This window comes from Poecilia formosa, unplaced genomic scaffold, assembly GCF_000485575.1.
Source record: "Poecilia formosa unplaced genomic scaffold, Poecilia_formosa-5.1.2 Scaffold248, whole genome shotgun sequence".
NCBI lineage: Eukaryota > Metazoa > Chordata > Actinopteri > Cyprinodontiformes > Poeciliidae > Poecilia > Poecilia formosa.
In genome coordinates, this window is record NW_006800187.1 from 93,435 (window position 1) to 103,817 (window position 10,383).

General features: G+C 39.9%; 1 protein-coding gene across 1 annotated transcript in view; it reads right to left on the reverse strand.

The window, feature by feature from the left end:
* The window catches only part of nfasca (neurofascin homolog (chicken) a), a 66,556-nt gene that overhangs the window by 47,724 nt on the left and 8,449 nt on the right, over positions 1–10,383 (reverse strand). Inside the window, exon 2 of the mRNA XM_016680619.1 lies at positions 8,522–8,658. The gene's annotated coding sequence lies outside the window, so the exon portion shown is untranslated. The remainder of the gene's footprint in view (positions 1–8,521; positions 8,659–10,383) is intronic.

Below are 10,383 nucleotides of genomic sequence, written 5' to 3' on the forward strand. Positions count from 1 at the left end.
GTGTGTGTGTGTGTGTGTGTGTGTGTGTGTGTGTGTGTGTGTGTGGGCGCGCGTGTGTGTGTGTTTGTGTGTTTGTGTGGGTATGTGTTTTTGTTTTTGTGTGTGTACCTAAGAGTGATGTAAGTGATATCAAATATGACTGAATATAAATTAATAAATAAAATAACAAGCATACACATGCAAATATGTTAATCCATAAATAATCTATAAATGAATGAAAAGAAAAATTGAATTTAACTAACTTAAGAAGTAAGCTTCCTGATGTTGGGCATAAAATTAGCTGCTCTGGTGTATTCTGACTCTAACCTCAAGTAGGACAGACTGCTGCTGTGGCCTCTGGCAACACACTTAACCCAGTTAACATTTTTTTACCCCAGATGTTCCATACATGTCCTCCTGGAGTCAAAGGCAGCATCATTTCACCTTGGTGAACTTCTCTTAGGTGGTGTTGCTCAGTCATTTTCATCTCCCAATAACGCCTTTTAATGAGTCAGCTGTCATCGTTACTAAGAAGAAGTTCTAAAAGTCCAGTAGGTACATTTATATTATGTCTGATTTCAGATCAGAGAGGGCGATAACCAGCAGCCTGGAAGATGAGAACTGGGTCAAAGTACAGTTTGCATCCCGCCAGTCCTAAAAAAACCCAGAAACCAGTCTTAGGTTGCCCCTGACGACCTCTGCCTTTCTGCTGCACGATTTGTTTTCCTTCAAACATCCTGATAATATCTTGCGGCATCGCTACCTCTTCTCTGCTCTGTTTGCAATTAATGCAAATAAGTTGTGATTCATCTTTTAGCTTTGCCGTAAATGACCCATATCTGAGGAGAGTGGCTGCCATGGTCACAGGCTGCAGGCTGGCAGCTCACCCAGCAGCACTTCCATAGTGTTTGAACAGAACCCAGCCTGTACCCAGCAGCAGCGTCACATCAAAAAAAAACATGAAGATCTGAATAACAATGTTTGGCTTCCTAAAAAAAGCATGTGACATGGCAAAACATGGATTAACTCTCCATTTTCCACTTTTGCAGTCACAAGTTAAACCTGAAACCTAAGCCAACGATTTGTTTCGAATGTTTGTCAGTAAAATTAAGAATTTTATCACATTTTACATTTTTATCTTGTACATATCATCAGCGTGAATAATCAGTTTGGTTTATCGGTTTATTCATACAGGGCAAATGATGGCTTCAGTCCGGTCAAGTTCACAGCAAAATGAGCAGATCCAAAATAACATCAATTCAGTCCAAATTCAAAGATATATTAATGAACCAAAAGGCAGTTAAATGATGTCGTAACTCCTGTCATTCAAAGAGTCACTGTGCAAGTCGCAGGATCACTTCACAATGTAACTCCGTTCTTACAAGGCCAGGAGTTCTACTATTGGACCTTGACCAACAGCTGCATCTAGTATTTAGACCTGCTGGATGCAATAAAGAACACTGACATTTCTTTGTCCTCGATTAAAAATGTAAAAAATCAAATTCTGGCACACTGTCACAGATTCTCAGGATGGATCAAAGATCTGCTGTGCAATTCCTCATCCAGAGCAAGCATGTGGCAACCGTCAAAAGGAACAACTCAAAACGAAATCTCAAAATGAGCCAGCAGAACCAGGCTCATTATGAGCCAGACGGAGGCCAGAACCCAACACAAGAAAGAGTAGAATTCTACTGGGCCGATCAGCGAACAGACGGAGAAGTCGTAAACGAAGACGTCGATTTTCTGCGCTGTTTTAGAATTGTAGTCTCGCTGTAGTTTAAACAATGCCAGTGGAGGAAGTGAATGAAGTCGCCCAGTCCATGTCGGCCACGCTGCCAAGTATTGATTTTACATTAACAGCCTCCTCGGCTCTTCTCTCTTCGTAGAGGAGAGTGGTTGTTTCCCGTAAGCTTCACAGCATTGATCTGGCGCATTGTGTACGTCACGAACAAATGTAAAAACAAATGGTGGGTAAAATTTAGAACATAACAGTTCATGCCTCCAGAAAGCAAACGTTTCTCAGTAGCCAAGAGTCCAGACCCTCTGGATGAACCAAAGCGTAGAACAAGCAGCTGGTTCTTATCTAGGAACATATTTCCTTCCAAATTTACCTTGGAAATTCGAGGTGTGACGTGTTTTTTTTCCACAACAGATAAAGAGCCTGCAAAGGTACCAGACATCATAGTGCTCCACACTAAAATGTGGGGTAGACATGTATGTGTGTTTGTTGTGTGAGCTCATCATCCTTCAAAAGGTATTGAGATGATTTTAAAAAAGAAAACCCACAGACCAAGCAGAGCAGACATCCAAACATCAGGACGAATGGCAGTGAAGACAGAAAGGAACAGGAGTAAATGTTACTGAGTAAACCATGAGGAACAGAAGAAAACGGTTTTATTTCAGAACAGCATAAAATGAACAGAGGAACACGAGGAGACACAGTTCTGGTCTGGGGCTAGGTGGATGAAAGAGGCTCTTACTGCTGGAACAAAACCCTGACGTTTACGGGATGTTGCGTGATGCGAGTTGGCGTGTAAGATAAAGGACCAAATATTTCATCACTCATTAATAACTGAATTCATTTTTACTATATTTGAAAATCTTTGAAAATCTAAGGTGTTATGACAACATTTTAAACTCACTGTACGTTCTAGAAATCAGCATCTATGTAAATCATTACATTGTAGGCAAAGTCTTAATGCTACAAAATGTGGGTTAAGTGTTTCAGGAAGTATTACTAATCCATTTTTGCGTTACATTAACAGACATACCATAAATAATTAACCTCCCATGTGTGTCATTACAGCCACTTTCCCCTAAAAGATCCATGTCAACTCCCATGTCCACTACACAGAAGAGGGACAAAACAAAGTGGCGTCGTATTTCAGCCTAACCCTCGGCACCCCGCGTAACCTCCAGGGACAGTCGGATGGAGGACATGAAGAGAAGAAGAACCAGTGGGTGCGGGGTGAATGCACGGTTGCCAGGCGATAAATGTGTGTATCTGGATGTCATGCTTGGGAAGAGCCGTAGCTCACTGTTGCAGAATGACCTAGTTTTGATCAAAAGCAAGAGCAAGTGTGAGCAGAAAATTAGGGAACATGAGGGAAACATGGAGATGCAGCTGAGAGGCGAATCGTTTCAGTCGATGTATTCTCCAGAAACAGCAAGAAAAGAGAGCAGGAAACACAAACAAACAGAAAAAAATCATCCTACAGATCATCTAAAGAACATAAAGGAACAGTTCATCTACACCCCACTTGTCAATCAACTTCAGATGATTACAGGGGCATAATTCCCCCTAAAAGTCAGGTTTTTGGGGGGATGAGGGGGGAGTGAATATTTGTAGAAGAAATCAAAGACAGTTGACAGACGCCATGCTTCAAACTCCACTCTGATTGCACTGCATGTACCAGAGGGAAACTGATGAACTCGGCTAGACATGTAGTAACAGGGCTGGTATGAGGGAAGTTCTTTTACTGTCCTGATTTTACAGGATGGCACTTTATTAAGGAGAGAGCGTGATCAACATGAAATAGGCTTCAGTCATCCTAGTGAAATCTCCTCAATGTCATATTGGGTAGTTAAAGAAGACCCAAGTGCAGAAAGTATGACTTCAATTTTTAAAAAAGAACAAAGGAAACTGACATTGAGAACATAGAGGTAAAACACAGGGAACAACAGAGACAAACAGATCGCAACGAAAACAGTCAGAGGAGAATGATGAAACCAAAATACTGGATATGCACTGAGGAAGGAGGAAGAGGACAGGGGACAGCCGAGGGAAATTAGGAGATGGAAAACATCTGGGCAGGGAAGCAGGCTGACGGGCTGAGGAAGGGAGAAAGAAACCAAGCGGAAACACGGGGACACCATAGATAATAAGAAAAACCTGAAACTAACACAAGCAATAAACAGGAAGAAACTCTAATCTATAGAAACAAGTCCAAAACAAAAGCAATGGGAATAAGTTAACTACCAAGGAAAAATCTAAAAAGCTAAGCTAATTAACAAGAAAAATGATCAACACAGAAACATAGATGGAAGGCAAATTTCAAAGACCTTAATATTGTAACACTTTAACACACTACTGTTCTTATTTTCTGCTACCTTTGAATGTCAGATTTTAAGTCATAAACTTTTGCTTTTTGGCCATCTGTGGAGAAAGGCTACATTTTTCCATTCAAATTAATATTTTAGGTTCATAAGCAACCAGATTTGAGAATCCCTTCATTAGACTGTAGCCTCTGTGATATTACCTGAGAAAGAAAAGGTGAAAATTTAAAATAAAAATAGAAAAAAAAAGAAGAGAAAAGGTAAGGCAAGACGAGACGAGACAAGATAAGATAACTCACATCAGTAGTCATGTTTCCATGAATGTTTTTTTATGTACATTTTGAAGTATCGCATTGGGAGAGGTTGATGGAAACAGCAAAATTCAAAATAACTTCCTCAATTTCACATAAACATGTTCACATTCACATGATGTGGCTTTCAGCTTCTCCAAAAGAAAAAATGAAAGCACTAAAGTCCAAACCTCCAGTTTGCAGAAGAAGGACTCTGAGATGTGTGGTCCATGCTAGTTTGCAACTTCTACTTCCTGTTTTTTACTCACATATGACATTATGCCTCATGTAGCCTGGCTGATTTGCTTTAAATCAATCAATCAAATTTCATTTGTATAGCACAATTCAGCAGCAAAGCATTTCAAAGTGCTTTACATAATTAAAAAACAAAATAAAAACAGCATGTGACATTGAATAAAAAAGAGAAAGAGATTTTGGAAAAAAAAGATAAATCAGTAAAACACCTAACTCACATTTTCTTTTAATTTTTTTCTGACATTTTGAAAGTTTTCTCTGAAGTCTCAAGACAGTTGGATGGAAACATAGCGAGTGTGTGGCCACTTCACATTCCAAGTTAAGAAAAAAACCAAAAACAAAAACACCAATTGACAGAATAAACATATTAAAAGATGCAATTGACGCAATTCAACACTATCGCTTTCATATACCTATTCGGTCTATAGTGTGCGACATACTAAACATCTATGTTTATAATTTTCCAGGATCTTCTTTGCCTTTCCTAAGCACCAACTGCTCATATGAATACTGATCTGTACACCAAACAACCTTCGCTGCAGCTTAAACCAAACATCTTAGCCTTGATCTTATAATTAATGTTTCACTGGCCTGATTTTGCAGTGTCTGCTCCATTCTGCTGCCCTATCTCTTGACGGTGTGGGTGGGAGGCATTGACTGAGTTTGACAATTCTGTCTGCAAACAATAGAAGAAGTCTATTGCTCCTTTACAACTCAAGGTTAATAGAGTCACAGTCAATGGACGATTTATAGAGATTGTTGTTCACCTCTCAGTTTTATTATTTTTCAATAGACACTTGTGATGGAGTACTGAGGAGGAACTCCTTCAGTGTCAGTGGACATGATTTAGTTGAACAAAGCAAACAGCCCACGGTACGTTGAGGGTTCTGGGCAGGTGGGTTATGGGGGTGTAGGCGTCAGGTTGTCATGTTTTGTTGATTTACTTTTATGACCCAAATATGTGACTGACGATCAATGCAGCGACTGGGGAAAGGAGAATTAGAGGAGAATCTAATGGTGTTTAATGGCTTCAGATGGGCAAGTAAAGAGAGGTTTATTTTTCTTACTTTGTAGCAGAGATGCAGTCAGCATGAAAGGGAGGCTGAGGATCTTGAGATGTCACAAAAGACACATGGAAAGACAAGTGGAACATGAGATAGAGCTGCATGACAGGAGGGAGCTTCAAACAGATGGCTGGTTAGGTTGATGGAGATATGGGTCCATTGGAAACATAGATCCACTGGAGACATAGGTTCATTGGAGACAGAGGTCCATTGGAGACATAGGTCCATTGGAGACATGGGTCAGTTGGAGAGATAGGTCCATTGGAGACAGGCTCACTGGAGATATAGGTCCATTGGAAACATAGATCCATTGGAGACATGGGTCCATTGGAGACATAGATCCATTGGAGACATAGGTCCATTGGAGACATAGGTCCATTGGAGACATGGGTCAGTTGGAGAGATAGGTCCATTGGACAACTCTGGTGTGGATTAACTTGTATTCTGGTTGAGTGTTGAGAATGTTGTCTGACTAGGAACCGACTTGTGGGTCTGAGGAACGCTAAGGTGGGGGGTTGAGTTGGGTTCCAGGTTTTAGAATCAAAGGCACAAGAAGACAGGGTGTACTTTCCTTAGAGGATAACATTAGGTGGGCCAAACTATAGAATGTAGGAGAGTATTGGTGGTCTATTTGTTCTGTGGTATTGATGAGAGTATGAACTGGAGACCAGCAAAAGGTTGGAAATACAGATAAAAATAGACACACGTTAACCACACGATTACCTCATCTAAAGCATCCTTAAAGACACGGGACAGAATGAGATTCCCATTCTAGGCCAGTTCATAAAAAAAAGCTACAACCTGTTGTTTGCTGACTGGTTTTTCTTTATTCTCTGCTAGACTTATTTCACTGCTCCATCTTTTATGCAATTCATTTTATCCTTTTTGGTCCCGGCTTCCTTAACCTTGTTTTCTCTGCCACTCATTTTTTTCTCCTCTCACCCATCCACCCTGTAGGCCTTCATCATCCACTGTTGACAATGAAAGTGTACCACAAGCCCCGATAGCACATCTGGGTTTCACTTTGTGTTTCTCTTCCTACCATTCATCCTTATCACAGCCCCCCACCCCCTGTACCTTCATCCCTCTTCTTTTTGCAGCTGTCTTTTTTCACCTCTCCCTCTTGCCCAGACAACCCTGTGGTTGCCAGGGCTCCTTAGCAACAGCCCCACGAGGCAAAGGATGGATGAAGAAGGTAGGCGAGGGAACAAAGGCGTCGAAGGGAGGGGTAGGAAGGGGTGAAGATGAGGATGAGGAGAAGGTGGTAAGGGGGAGACTAAGCATAGCAGCAGAATGAGGCTAGAGATATGGATTAGCGATACAAAATTCATGGCATGTGAGATGTGATGTGTCTCACTCTTCAGTCAGGTCAAGAACTGCATAAAGTGTTTTTGATCATGCATGTGCTTGCATTATGTACGGGATTTAGGAATTAATTCTATGGCGGACAACCTCCTCTTGTTTATATGAAACCCATGCTTCTATTTCGCATTCAAACTCGAGATTAAAAAAACGCCTGATTGTAAAGTCAAACACAGGGTATGAAATTCAATCAGAATGCCATGTAAGCTCCCAAGTGACTTATTTTAAAGGGTGAATGAATAAACATGAACCTTGCATCCAAAAGAGACCTGGCATAAAAATGGCCCTTTTGTGCTGAAACACCAGGGGAAAAAAACATATTTTTGGGGGGGTTTTTTTATTTTTTTTGCAGTGCCCTTCATTCAGACTAGAGAAGTTTATGGTAAGAGAAGTACAGACAAGGAAGTGAGGTCTATGAAAGAAAATAAACCAGTGGTAACCAGCTCCTGTACTTAAATTTGAGAAATCTCTTGCAAAAGGTCAGTTCAAGCAGATTTCATCATGTGATCCCTAGTGCCAATATCACACAATTAAAACACTGACAAAAGGCTTTTAAGATATTTTAAGACCACATTTTATGAAATTTAAGACGTGTTTCATGACAGGGATGTACAAAAAAAAATCCAATTTTATGTATACATTTGTAAGCATGGAAAATTGAGGAAGAAATGCCATTACTTGTGAGATTCTTATTTACTTAGCTATTTATTTAATTTCCTTTTGCCAAAAACTCACTGAGATCCAGATCTCATTTCTGTGTGGGCAAAAAAATCTGCAACACTCAAGATTAATTACATCTTATCACATTCTTTCTTTTGTATTAGATATTAGTCATAATTCTTTTCATTCCATGTTCTACTCCTTTCCCTCTCTTCCTCCTTCTTAGATGCATTTCCCTTCGTAGTAACAACTTTGTTGAAATAAAATTCATCAAAAAGTCAGACTGGTGCTTGACCACTATGTTTAGTATCCACTAAGCCTCCGCCGGTCAGAGTTTGAGTCTCACCAAATGCTGCTCCTAGGTCAGTGATAGAAGACCTAGGAGCTAAAGCTAAAGCTGGGGAGCGTTAGCCACACCAACAGATTAAAGCTGTGACATTTCCGTGGCTATTGACAGCAGCTTTGGGCTGCATTTGTCTCTCTACAGCCTTAACCCCTACAATGGCAAGCTTCTTATAACCGAATGAATGTAGAATCTCATGGAATGGCAAGAGAAGTGAGCCAGTGGTTGAAGACGAGCGCTGTCCAGCCAACCGGCAATAAATTTGCACTTAAACTAGTTAGCTGGCTAGCTAGCAAGCCGCTGGTTAGTGGTAGCCTTAACAAATCGTAGAACACAACGAAGATATCCGCGCGTGATTCAAATTTTTGCTTGACAGCAATGTCTCACAAGAAAAAAACTAAACAAAAACAAAACTACATCAAATATAAGAGATTAAACCTTTAGGGTCAGGTTGTAATGACTCGATCAAAGTGTCTCACAAAAGCATAAGTTTGTGGAAGCACCCAAGTTACCTTAGCTTTTCATTCCCAGGGCTTTAAATCCTGCTGTTGTGACTCGGAGGTGGAAACTCTTCACAACTGTATCTTGAGCATTTGGAGAAGCTCTCTGCTATTTATGTTGTTGCTTCTTGCACCTTGGTGGCATCTCACTGCAGAAAAATATCCAACACAAATACACAAAAATGGGGTTATGAAATATACTGTAGTAATGTAATATGAAAACTCTTAGGCCTCATTATGTTCAGGCATATATGAAAGCAAATGTATTTCTGTGGAGATAGAAAACTTTAAAAAGGAAATGCACTGGAATGAAGTAATTGTAAACATTCACTGTTTTTCATATTCAAGGAAATTCCAATCACAGTCATCATAGTAAAATCAAAAGGAAAAACTTCTATAGGATGTAAATAAACATTAACATACAATATGTTTGTTGCTAAACTCCATAATCCAACAGCTTAAACAGTAAAATTATTAGGTGTGTCAGAAAATCACCTAATGATTAGTCAAATACATGCCTGGGAAACAGAAGTAGCCATAAATTAGCTTAAAGCTGCCTGCAGGGGGCAGCATAACAGGAGAAACAGCTCAACTGCATCTAAAGAGCTACACAGAAATCTATTGCCGGGGTACCCCAGATAGATTGGGGGCAAGTACGATGTTTTTAATACGTTTTAATATGTTTGGAAATATATCAGCAGGTTATGTTTCCATAACATAACTTGCTATGGAAACAGGTGTGTGTGCGTGTGCCACATCAAGATTAAGCTGACAGAGCAGCTGAATAGGCGGCTATCCACTGGCCCAGATTGGTATCTTCTTATTTGTTGTCATTCTGAATATTAATTTGGCTGATGAGATAAATTTTCAGCAGAAAAACTTGTGTTCTGTAAATCTTTCTGTTTGCACACTTTATTATTACATCAACATTTTTGTAACCAATACATGCTATCAAAACCAACATGTTTGTGTTCCCCAGAGCGGAGGCAGTGTTTACCGCATGCTTCTGAACTCTGTCCTTTATGACGACAAATCTGACAGGAATGAGCTAGAAGAGATCATTATCCTTGGTCGTTTATTACATAGTGGCTATTATAATAGGACTGAATGAAGTAACTGTAAACCGATTTGCAGGATAGCAGCAACTAATGAGCCACTTTGTTCAACGTGGATTTATAGCACAAAACTGAAACCAGTTTCAACATAGAAAACAAACGGTCATGTTTCAGCATGCCGAGGTGTGACAGATATTGAACGGTGTATTCACACTGTTCTCTTGTGCTCACGTGAAATTTGGCAGCACGATTTTTGAAGAATTTTCAGCAAAACAAAACATGCGAGCAAGCTGAAAAACATTTTTGTTTATGGTTAGTAATAAGAAAATTCACAATCTTTGTATTTGTATTCTTTTTTTGGGCAAAAAATAGCTGGGACAAGACCTGTCAGGGTAGAGGTAGAGTTTAACTCAGAGCTGTGATATTTGTGATATATTTATCAAAAGTAACTTTAAAAGAAAAGGGAAGAGCTTAAAGCCACTGAGAAAAAAAACTCTGACTTTAATCTCAGAATTCTGATTTTTTTTTTTTTTGTGAATTTTTTTAAGTGGCCCTAATCCTCTTCTTTAAAAGGGGGGCCCTATTTGCAAATGAGAGCAATATTACAGAAATGTCTTGTTTTAGCTTCTTCCCTTTGTGTACTTGTGTGCGGATCTAAAATCACGTCAACTGGGCCTCAGTTGGCAGCTCTGGATCGTCTCCCTGGAGGCTAAAACAATAAAAGCCATTCTGTGATTTTCTGGGCTGTCCTAAAGAGACACACACACACACACACACACACACACACACACACACACACACACACACACACACACACAC